Source organism: Channa argus, chromosome 6, assembly GCF_033026475.1.
Source record: "Channa argus isolate prfri chromosome 6, Channa argus male v1.0, whole genome shotgun sequence".
Lineage (NCBI taxonomy): Eukaryota > Metazoa > Chordata > Actinopteri > Anabantiformes > Channidae > Channa > Channa argus.
The window spans coordinates 3,594,156-3,607,042 of NC_090202.1; positions in this window are offsets into that span (position 1 = coordinate 3,594,156).

Genomic DNA, 12,887 nt, shown 5'->3' on the forward strand with positions numbered 1-12,887 from the left:
AATCAAGAGTGTAAGTTTTTATGCGCTTAAAAGTATTTTCAGACCGAATGAGCTGATTTCTGCCAATTGCAGCAAAATACTGAAAGGAAAGTGGGTTTGCCTTCATATTTGATCCAGAACAACTCAGTTCAGCATGGAAATATCATTGCAACAGCTTTTATTTAGCCAGAAATCAAGAGTGTAAGTTTTTATGCGCTTAAAAGCATTTTCATGCCGATTGAGCAAATATGCTTGTTTCTGCCAATTGCAGCAAAATACTGAAAGGAAAGTGGGTTTGCCTTCATATTTGACCCAGAACAACTCAGTTCAGCATGGAAAAATCATTGCAACAGCTTTTATTTAGCCACAAATCAAGAGTGTAAGTTTTTATGCGCTTAAAAGCATTTTCAGGCCGAATGAGCAAATATGCTTGTTTCTGCCAATTGCAGCAAAATACTGAAAGGAAAGTGGGCTTGCCTTCATATTTGACCCAGAACAACTCAGTTCAGCATGGAAATATCATTGCAACAGCTTTTATTTAGCCAGAAATAAAGAGTGTAAGTTTTTATGCGCCTAAAACCATTTTCAGGACAAATAAGCTGATTTCTGCCAATTGCAGCAAAATACTGAAAGGAAAGTGGGTTTGCCTTCATATTTGACCCAGAACAACTCAGTTCAGCATGGAAATATCATTGCAACAGCTTTTATTTAGCCAGAAAACAAGAGTGTAAGTTTTTATGCGCTTAAAAGCATTTTCAGGCCGAATGAGCAAATATGCTTGTTTCTGCCAATTGCAGTAAAATACTGAAAGGAAAGTGGGTTTGCCTACATATTTGACCCAGAACAACTCAGTTCAGCATGGAAATATCATTGCAACAGCTTTTATTTAGCAAGAAATCAAGAGTGTAAGTTTTTATGCGCTTAAAAGCATTTTCAGGCCGAATGAGCAAATATGCTTGTTTCTGCCAATTGCAGCAAAATACTGAAAGGAAAGTGGGTTTGCCTACATATTTGACCCAGAACAACTCAGTTCAGCATGGAAATATCATTGCAACAGCTTTTATTTAGCCAGAAATCAAGAGTGTAAGTTTTTATGCGCTTAAAAGCATTTTCAGGCCGAATGAGCAAATATGCTTGTTTCTGCCAATTGCAGCAAAATACTGAAAGGAAAGTGGGTTTGCCTTCATATTTGACCCAGAACAACTCAGTTCAGCATGGAAACATCATTGCAACAGCTTTTATTTACCCAGAAAACAAGAGTGTAAGTTTTTATGCGCTTTAAAGCATTTTCAGGCCGAATGAGCAAATATGCTTGTTTCTGCCAATTGCAGCAAAATACTGAAAGGAAAGTGGGTTTGCCTACATATTTGACCCAGAACAACACAGTTCAGCATGGAAATATCATTGCAACAGCTTTTATTTAGACAGAAATCAAGAGTGTAAGTTTTTATGCGCTTAAAAGTATTTTCAGACCGAATGAGCTGATTTCTGCCAATTGCAGCAAAATACTGAAAGGAAAGTGGGATTGCCTTCATATTTGACCCAGAACAACTCAGTTCAGCATGGAAATATCATTGCAACAGCTTTTATTTAGCCAGAAATAAAGAGTGTAAGTTTTTATGCGCTTAAAACCATTTTCAGGCCAAATAAGCTGATTTCTGCCAATTGCAGCAAAATACTGAAAGGAAAGTGGGTTTGCCTTCATATTTGACCCAGAACAACTCAGTTCAGCATGGAAAAATCATTGCAACAGCTTTTATTTAGCCAGAAATCAAGAGTGTAAGTTTGTATGCGCTTAAAAACATTTTTTAGCCGAATGAGCTAATATGCTTGTTTCTGCCAATTGCAGCAAAATACTGAAAGGAAAGTGGGTTTGCCTTCATATTTCACCCAGAACAACTCAGTTCAGCATGGAAAAATCATTGCAACAGCTTTTATTTAGCCAGAAATCAAGAGTGTAAGTTTGTATGCGCTTAAAAACATTTTTGGGCCGAATGAGCAAATATGCTTGTTTCTGCCAATTGCAGCAAAATACTGAAAGGAAAGTGGGTTTGCCTTCATATTTCACCCAGAACAACTCAGTTCAGCATGGAAATATCATTGCAACAGCTTTTATTTAGCCAGAAATCACGAGTGTAAGTTTTTATGCGCTTAAAAGCATTTTCAGGCCGAATGAGCAAATATGCTTGTTTCTGCCAATTGCAGCAAAATACTGAAAGGAAAGTGGGTTTGCCTTCATATTTGACCCAGAACAACTTAGTTCAGCATGGAAAAGTCATTGCAACAGCTTTTATTTAGCCAGAAATCAAGAGTGTAAGTTTTTATGCGCTTAAAAGCAGTTTCAGGCTAAATGAGCTGATTTCTGCCAATTGCAGCAAAATACTGAAAGGAAAGTGGGTTTGCCTTCATATTTGACCCAGAACAACTCAGTTCAGCATGGAAATATCATTGCAACAGCTTTTATTTAGCCAGAAATCAAGAGTGTAAGTTTTTATGCGCCTAAAAGCATTTTCAGGCCAAATGAGCTGATTTCTGCCAATTGCAGCAAAATACTGAAAGGAAAGTGGGTTTGCCTTCATATTTGCCTCAGAACAACCCAGTTCAGCATGGAAATATCATTGCAAGAGCTTTTATTTAGCCAGAAATCAAGAGTATAAGTTTTTATGCGCTTAAAAGCATTTTCAGGCCGAATGAGCAAATATGCTTGTTTCTGCCAATTGCAGCAAAATACTGAAAGGAAAGTGGGTTTGCCTTCATAGTTGACCCAGAACAACTCCGTTCAGCATGGAAATATCATTGCAACAGCTTTTATTTAGCCAGAAATAAAGAGTGTAAGTTTTTATGCGCTTAAAAGCATTTTCAGGCCAAATAAGCTGATTTCTGCCAATTGCAGCAAAATACTGAAAGGAAAGTGGGTTTGCCTTCATATTTGACCCAGAACAACTCAGTTCAGCATGGAAATATCATTGCAACAGCTTTTATTTAGCCAGAAAACAAGAGTGTAAGTTTTTATGCGCTTAAAAGCATTTTCAGGCCGAATGAGCAAATATGCTTGTTTCTGCCAATTGCAGCAAAATGCTGAAAGGAAAGTGGGTTTGCCTTCATATTTGACCCAGAACAACTCAGTTCAGCATGGAAACATCATTGCAACAGCTTTTATTTACCCAGAAATCAAGAGTGTAAGTTTTTATGCGCTTTAAAGCATTTTCAGGCCGAATGAGCAAATATGCTTGTTTCTGCCAATTGCAGCAAAATGCTGAAAGGAAAGTGGGTTTGCCTTCATATTTGACCCAGAAAATCTCAGTTCAGCATGGAAATATCATTGCAACAGCTTTTATTTAGACAGAAATCAAGAGTGTAAGTTTTTATGCGCTTAAAAGCATTTTCATGCCGAATGAGCAAATACGCTTGTTTCTACCAAGTGCAGCAAAATACTGAAAGGAAAGTGGGTTTGCCTTCACAGTTGACCCAGAACAACTCAGTTCAGCATGGAAATATCATTGCAACACCTTTTATTTAGCCAGAATTTAAGAGTGTAAGTTTTTATGCGCTTAAAAGCATTTTCAGGCTAAATGAGCTGATTTCTGCCAATTGCAGCAAAATACTGAAAGGAAAGTGGGTTTGCCTTCATATTTGACCCAGAACAACTCAGTTCAGCATGGAAATATCATTGCAACAGCTTTAATTTAGCCAGAAATCATAACTGTAAGTTTTTTTGTGCTTAAAAGCATTTTCAGGCCAAATGAGCTGATTTCTGCCAATTGCAGCAAAATACTGAAAGGAAAGTGGGTTTGCCTTCTTATTTGATCCAGAACAACTCAGTTCAGCATGGAAATATCATTGCAACAGCTTTTATTTAGCCAGAAATCAAGAGTGTAAGTTTTTATGCGCTTAAAAGCATTTTCATGCCGATTGAGCAAATATGCTTGTTTCTGCCAATTGCAGCAAAATACTGAAAGGAAAGTGGGTTTGCCTTCATATTTGACCCAGAACAACTCAGTTCAGCATGGAAAAATCATTGCAACAGCTTTTATTTAGCCACAAATCAAGAGTGTAAGTTTTTATGCGCTTAAAAGCATTTTCAGGCCGAATGAGCAAATATGCTTGTTTCTGCCAATTGCAGCAAAATACTGAAAGGAAAGTGGGCTTGCCTTCATATTTGACCCAGAACAACTCAGTTCAGCATGGAAATATCATTGCAACAGCTTTTATTTAGCCAGAAATAAAGAGTGTAAGTTTTTATGCGCCTAAAACCATTTTCAGGACAAATAAGCTGATTTCTGCCAATTGCAGCAAAATACTGAAAGGAAAGTGGGTTTGCCTACATATTTGACCCAGAACAACTTAGTTCAGCATGGAAATATCATTGCAACAGCTTTTATTTAGCAAGAAATCAAGAGTGTAAGTTTTTATGCGCTTAAAAGCATTTTCAGGCCGAATGAGCAAATATGCTTGTTTCTGCCAATTGCAGCAAAATACTGAAAGGAAAGTGGGTTTGCCTTCATATTTGACCCAGAACAACTCAGTTCAGCATGGAAACATCATTGCAACAGCTTTTATTTACCCAGAAAACAAGAGTGTAAGTTTTTATGCGCTTTAAAGCATTTTCAGGCCGAATGAGCAAATATGCTTGTTTCTGCCAATTGCAGCAAAATACTGAAAGGAAAGTGGGTTTGCCTACATATTTGACCCAGAACAACTCAGTTCAGCATGGAAATATCATTGCAACAGCTTTTATTTACCCAGAAATCAAGAGTGTAAGTTTTTATGCGCTTTAAAGCATTTTCAGGCCGAATGACCAAATATGCTTGTTTCTGCCAATTGCAACAAAATACTGAAAGGAAAGTGGGTTTGCCTTCATATTTGACCCAGAACAACTCAGTTCAGCATGGAAAAATCATTGCAACAGCTTTTATTTAGCCACAAATCAAGAGTGTAAGTTTTTATGCGCTTAAAAGTATTTTCAGACCGAATGAGCTGATTTCTGCCAATTGCAGCAAAATACTGAAAGGAAAGTGGGTTTGCCTTCATATTTGATCCAGAACAACTCAGTTCAGCATGGAAATATCATTGCAACAGCTTTTATTTAGCCAGAAATCACGAGTGAAAGTTTTTATGCGCTTAAAAGCATTTTCATGCCGAATGAGCAAATACGCTTGTTTCTACCAAGTGCAGCAAAATACTGAAAGGAAAGTGGGTTTGCCTTCACAGTTGACCCAGAACAACTCAGTTCAGCATGGAAATATCATTGCAACAGCTTTTATTTAGCCAGAATTTAAGAGTGTAAGTTTTTATGCGCTTAAAAGCATTTTCAGGCTAAATGAGCTGATTTCTGCCAATTGCAGCAAAATACTGAAAGGAAAGTGGGTTTGCCTTCATATTTGACCCAGAACAATTCAGTTCAGCATGGAAATATCATTGCAACAGCTTTAATTTAGCCAGAAATCATAACTGTAAGTTTTTTTGTGCTTAAAAGCATTTTCAGGCCAAATGAGCTGATTTCTGCCAATTGCAGCAAAATACTGAAAGGAAAGTGGGTTTGCCTACATATTTGACCCAGAACAACTCCGTTCAGCATGGAAATATCATTGCAACAGCTTTTATTTAGCCAGAAATCAAGAGTGTAAGTTTTTATGCGCTTAAAAGCATTTTCAGGCCAAATGAGCAAATATGCTTGTTTCTGCCAATTGCAGCAAAATACTGAAAGGAAAGTGGGTTTGCCTTCATATTTGACCCAGAACAACTCAGTTCAGCATGGAAACATCATTGCAACAGCTTTTATTTACCCAGAAATCAAGAGTGTAAGTTTTTATGCGCTTTAAAGCATTTTCAGGCCGAATGACCAAATATGCTTGTTTCTGCCAATTGCAACAAAATACTGAAAGGAAAGTGGGTTTGCCTTCATATTTGACCCAGAACAACTCAGTTCAGCATGGAAAAATCATTGCAACAGCTTTTATTTAGCCACAAATCAAGAGTGTAAGTTTTTATGCGCTTAAAAGTATTTTCAGACCGAATGAGCTGATTTCTGCCAATTGCAGCAAAATACTGAAAGGAAAGTGGGTTTGCCTTCATATTTGATCCAGAACAACTCAGTTCAGCATGGAAATATCATTGCAACAGCTTTTATTTAGCCAGAAATCACGAGTGAAAGTTTTTATGCGCTTAAAAGCATTTTCATGCCGAATGAGCAAATACGCTTGTTTCTACCAAGTGCAGCAAAATACTGAAAGGAAAGTGGGTTTGCCTTCACAGTTGACCCAGAACAACTCAGTTCAGCATGGAAATATCATTGCAACAGCTTTTATTTAGCCAGAATTTAAGAGTGTAAGTTTTTATGCGCTTAAAAGCATTTTCAGGCTAAATGAGCTGATTTCTGCCAATTGCAGCAAAATACTGAAAGGAAAGTGGGTTTGCCTTCATATTTGACCCAGAACAATTCAGTTCAGCATGGAAATATCATTGCAACAGCTTTAATTTAGCCAGAAATCATAACTGTAAGTTTTTTTGTGCTTAAAAGCATTTTCAGGCCAAATGAGCTGATTTCTGCCAATTGCAGCAAAATACTGAAAGGAAAGTGGGTTTGCCTACATATTTGACCCAGAACAACTCCGTTCAGCATGGAAATATCATTGCAACAGCTTTTATTTAGCCAGAAATCAAGAGTGTAAGTTTTTATGCGCTTAAAAGCATTTTCAGGCCGAATGAGCAAATATGCTTGTTTCTGCCAATTGCAGCAAAATACTGAAAGGAAAGTGGGTTTGCCTTCATATTTGACCCAGAACAACTCAGTTCAGCATGGAAACGTCATTGCAAAAGCTTTTATTTACCCAGAAATCAAGAGTGTAAGTTTTTATGCGCTTTAAAGCATTTTCAGGCCGAATGAGCAAATATGCTTGTTTCTGCCAATTGCAGCAAAATACTGAAAGGAAAGTGGGTTTGCCTTCATATTTGACCCAGAACAACTCAGTTCAGCATGGAAAAATCATTGCAACAGCTTTTATTTAGCCACAAATCAAGAGTGTAAGTTTTTATGCGCCTAAAACCATTTTCAGGCCAAATAAGCTGATTTCTGCCAATTGCAGCAAAATACTGAAAGGAAAGTGGGTTTGCCTTCATATTTGACCCAGAACAACTCAGTTCAGCATGGAAATATCATTGCAACAGCTTTTATTTAGCCAGAAAACAAGAGTGTAAGTTTTTATGCGCCTAAAACCATTTTCAGGCCAAATAAGCTGATTTCTGCCAATTGCAGCAAAATACTGAAAGGAAAGTGGGTTTGCCTTCATATTTGACCCAGAACAACTCAGTTCAGCATGGAAATATCATTGCAACAGCTTTTATTTAGCCAGAAAACAAGAGTGTAAGTTTTTATGCGCTTAAAAGCATTTTCAGGCCGATCGAGCAAATATGCTTGTTTCTGCCAATTGCAGCAAAATACTGAAAGGAAAGTGGGTTTGCCTTCATATTTGACCCAGAACAACTCAGTTCAGCATGGAAACATCATTGCAAAAGCTTTTATTTACCCAGAAATCAAGAGTGTAAGTTTTTATGCGCTTTAAAGCATTTTCAGGCCGAATGAGCAAATATGCTTGTTTCTGCCAATTGCAGCAAAATACTGAAAGGAAAGTGGGTTTGCCTTCATATTTGACCCAGAACAACTCAGTTCAGCATGGAAAAATCATTGCAACAGCTTTTATTTAGCCACAAATCAAGAGTGTAAGTTTTTATGCGCTTAAAAGCATTTTCAGGCCGAATGAGCAAATATGCTTGTTTCTGCCAATTGCAGCAAAATACTGAAAGGAAAGTGGGCTTGCCTTCATATTTGACCCAGAACAACTCAGTTCAGCATGGAAATATCATTGCAACAGCTTTTATTTAGCCAGAAATAAAGAGTGTAAGTTTTTATGCGCCTAAAAGCATTTTCAGGCCAAATAAGCTGATTTCTGCCAATTGCAGCAAAATACTGAAAGGAAAGTGGGTTTGCCTTCATATTTGACCCAGAACAATTCAGTTCAGCATGGAAATATCATTGCAACAGCTTTAATTTAGCAAGAAATCATAACTGTAAGTTTTTTTGTGCTTAAAAGCATTTTCAGGCCAAATGAGCTGATTTCTGCCAATTGCAGCAAAATACTGAAAGGAAAGTGGGTTTGCCTACATATTTGACCCAGAACAACTCCGTTCAGCATGGAAATATCATTGCAACAGCTTTTATTTAGCCAGAAATCAAGAGTATAAGTTTTTATGCGCTTAAAAGCATTTTCAGGCCGAATGAGCAAATATGCTTGTTTCTGCCAATTGCAGCAAAATACTGAAAGGAAAGTGGGTTTGCCTTCATATTTGACCCAGAACAACTCAGTTCAGCATGGAAACATCATTGCAAAAGCTTTTATTTACCCAGAAATCAAGAGTGTAAGTTTTTATGCGCTTTAAAGCATTTTCAGGCCGAATGAGCAAATATGCTTGTTTCTGCCAATTGCAGCAAAATACTGAAAGGAAAGTGGGTTTGCCTTCATATTTGACCCAGAACAACTCAGTTCAGCATGGAAAAATCATTGCAACAGCTTTTATTTAGCCACAAATCAAGAGTGTAAGTTTTTATGTGCCTAAAACCATTTTCAGGCCAAATAAGCTGATTTCTGCCAATTGCAGCAAAATACTGAAAGGAAAGTGGGTTTGCCTTCATATTTGACCCAGAACAACTCAGTTCAGCATGGAAATATCATTGCAACAGCTTTTATTTAGCCAGAAAACAAGAGTGTAAGTTTTTATGCGCTTTAAAGCATTTTCAGGCCGATCGAGCAAATATGCTTGTTTCTGCCAATTGCAGCAAAATACTGAAAGGAAAGTGGGTTTGCCTTCATATTTGACCCAGAACAACTCAGTTCAGCATGGAAACATCATTGCAAAAGCTTTTATTTACCCAGAAATCAAGAGTGTAAGTTTTTATGCGCTTTAAAGCATTTTCAGGCCGAATGAGCAAATATGCTGATTTCTGCCAATTGCAGCAAAATACTGAAAGGAAAGTGGGCTTGCCTTCATATTTGACCCAGAACAACTCAGTTCAGCATGGAAATATCATTGCAACAGCTTTTATTTAGCCAGAAATAAAGAGTGTAAGTTTTTATGCGCCTAAAACCATTGGCCAAATAAGCTGATTTCTGCCAATTGCAGCAAAATACTGAAAGGAAAGTGGGTTTGCCTTCATATTTGACCCAGAACAACTCAGTTCAGCATGGAAATATCATTGCAACAGCTTTTATTTAGCCAGAAAACAAGAGTGTAAGTTTTTATGCGCTTAAAAGCATTTTCAGGCCGATCGAGCAAATATGCTTGTTTCTGCCAATTGCAGCAAAATACTGAAAGGAAAGTGGGTTTGCCTACATATTTGACCCAGAACAATTCAGTTCAGCATGGAAATATCATTGCAACAGCTTTTATTTAGCCAGAAATCAAGAGTGTAAGTTTTTATGCGCTTAAAAGCATTTTCAGGCCGAATGAGCAAATATGCTTGTTTCTGCCAATTGCAGCAAAATACTGAAAGGAAAGTGGGTTTGCCTTCATATTTGACCCAGAACAACTCAGTTCAGCATGGAAACATCATTGCAACAGCTTTTATTTACCCAGAAATCAAGAGTGTAAGTTTTTATGCGCTTTAAAGCATTTTCAGGCCGAATGAGCAAATATGCTTGTGTCTGCCAATTGCAGCAAAATACTGAAAGGAAAGTGGGTTTGCCTTCATATTTGACCCAGAACAACTCAGTTCAGCATGGAAAAATCATTGCAACAGCTTTTATTTAGCCACAAATCAAGAGTGTAAGCTTTTATGCGCTTAAAAGCATTTTCAGGTCGAATGAGCAAATATGCTTGTTTCTGCCAATTGCAGCAAAATACTGAAAGGAAAGTGGGTTTGCCTTCATAGTTGACCCAGAAAATCTCAGTTCAGCATGGAAATATCATTGCAACAGCTTTTATTTAGCCAGAATTTAAGAGTGTAAGTTTTTATGCGCTTAAAAGCATTTTCAGGCCAAACAAGCTGATTTCTGCCAATTGCAGCAAAATACTGAAAGGAAAGTGGGTTTGCCTTCATATTTGACCCAGAAAATCTCAGTTCAGCATGGAAATATCATTGCAACAGCTTTTATTTAGCCAGAATTTAAGAGTGTAAGTTTTTATGCGCTTAAAAGCATTTTCAGGCTAAATGAGCTGATTTCTGCCAATTGCAGCTAAATACTGAAAGGAAAGTGGGTTTGCCTTCATATTTGACCCAGAACAACTCAGTTCAGCATGGAAATATCATTGCAACAGCTTTTATTTAGCCACAAATCAAGAGTGTAAGTTTTTATGCGCTTAAAAGCATTTTCAGGCCAAATGAGCTGATTTCTGCCAATTGCAGCAAAATACTGAAAGGAAAGTGGGTTTGCCTTCTTATTTGACCCAGAACAACTCAGTTCAGCATGGAAATATCATTGCAACAGCTTTTATTTAGACAGAAATCAAGAGTGTAAGTTTTTATGCGCTTAAAAGTATTTTCAGACCGAATGAGCTGATTTCTGCCAATTGCAGCAAAATACTGAAAGGAAAGTGGGTTTGCCTACATATTTGACCCAGAACAACTCAGTTCAGCATGGAAATATCATTGCAACAGCTTTTATTTAGCCAGAAATCAAGAGTGTAAGTTTTTATGCGCTTAAAAGCATTTTCAGGCCGAATGAGCAAATATGCTTGTTTCTGCCAATTGCAGCAAAATACTGAAAGGAAAGTGGGTTTGCCTTCATATTTGACCCAGAACAACTCAGTTCAGCATGGAAACATCATTGCAACAGCTTTTATTTACCCAGAAAACAAGAGTGTAAGTTTTTATGCGCTTTAAAGCATTTTCAGGCCGAATGAGCAAATATGCTTGTTTCTGCCAATTGCAGCAAAATACTGAAAGGAAAGTGGGTTTGCCTACATATTTGACCCAGAACAACTCAGTTCAGCATGGAAATATCATTGCAACAGCTTTTATTTAGCAAGAAATCAAGAGTGTAAGTTTTTATGCGCTTAAAAGCATTTTCAGGCCGAATGAGCAAATATGCTTGTTTCTGCCAAATGCAGCAAAATACTGAAAGGAAAGTGGGTTTGCCTACATATTTGACCCAGAACAACTCAGTTCAGCATGGAAATATCATTGCAACAGCTTTTGTTTAGCCAGAAATCAAGAGTGTAAGTTTTTATGCGCCTAAAAGAATTTTCAGGCCAAATGAGCTGATTTCTGCCAATTCCAGCAAAATACTGAAAGGAAAGTGGGTTTGCCTTCATGTTTGACCCAGAACAACTCAGTTCAGCATGGAAATATCATTGCAAGAGCTTTTATTTAGCCAGAAATCAAGAGTGTAAGTTTTTATGCGCTTAAAAGCATTTTTTGGCCGAATGAGCAAATATGCTTGTTTCTGCCAATTGCAACAAAATACTGAAAAGAAAGTGGGTTTGCCTTCATAGTTGACCCAGAACAACTCAGTTCAGCATGGAAAAATCATTGCAACAGCTTTTATTTAGCCAGAAATCAAGAGTGTAAGTTTTTATGCGCCTAAAAGCATTTTCAGGCCAAATGAGCTGATTTCTGCCAATTGCAGCAAAATACTGAAAAGAAATTGGGTTTGCCTTCATATTTGACCCAGAACAACTCAGTTCAGCATGGAAATATCATTGCAACAGCTTTTATTTAGCCAGAAATCAAGAGTGTAAGTTTTTATGCGCTTAAAAGCATTTTCAGGCTGAATGAGCAAATATGCTTGGTTCTGCCAATTGCAGCCAATTACTGAAAGGAAAGTGGGTTTGCCTTCATATTTGACCCAGAACAACTCAGTTCAGCATGGAAAAATCATTGCAACAGCTTTTATTTAGCCAGAAATCAAGAGTGTAAGTTTTTATGCGCTTAAAAGCATTTTCAGTCCAAATGAGCTGATTTCTGCCAATTGCAGCAAAATACTGAAAGAAAAGTGGGTTTGCCTTCATATTTGACCCAGAACAACTCAGTTCAGCATGGAAATATCATTGCAACAGCTTTTATTTAGCCAGAAATCAAGAGTGTAAGTTTTTATGCGCTTAACAGCATTTTCAGGCCGAATGACCAAATATGCTTGTTTCTGCCAATTGGAGCAAAATACTGAAAGGAAAGTGGGTTTGCCTTCATATTTGACCCAGAACAACTCAGTTCAGCATGGAAATATCATTGCAACAGCTTTTATTTAGCCAGAAATCAAGAGTGTAAGTTTTTATGCGCTTAAAAGCATTTTCAGGCCGAATGAGCAAATATGCTTGGTTCTGCCAATTGCAGCCAATTACTGAAAGGAAAGTGGGTTTGCCTTCATATTTGACCCAGAACAACTCAGTTCAGCATGGAAAAATCATTGCAACAGCTTTTATTTAGCCAGAAATCAAGAGTGTAAGTTTTTATGCGCTTAAAAGCATTTTCAGTCCAAATGAGCTGATTTCTGCCAATTGCAGCAAAATACTGAAAGAAAAGTGGGTTTGCCTTCATATTTGACCCAGAACAACTCAGTTCAGCATGGAAATATCATTGCAACAGCTTTTATTTAGGCAGAAATCAAGAGTGTAAGTTTTTATGCGCTTAAAAGCATTTTTGGCCGAATGAGCAAATATGCTTGTTTCTGCCAATTGCAACAAAATACTGAAAGGAAAGTGGGTTTGCCTTCATAGTTGACCCAGAACAACTCAGTTCAGCATGGAAATATCATTGCAACAGCTTTTATTTAGCCAGAAATCAAGAGTGTAAGTTTTTATGCGCTTAACAGCATTTTCAGGCCGAATGACCAAATATGCTTGTTTCTGCCAATTGGAGCAAAATACTGAAAGGAAAGTGGGTTTGCCTTCATATTTGACCCAGAACAACTCAGTTC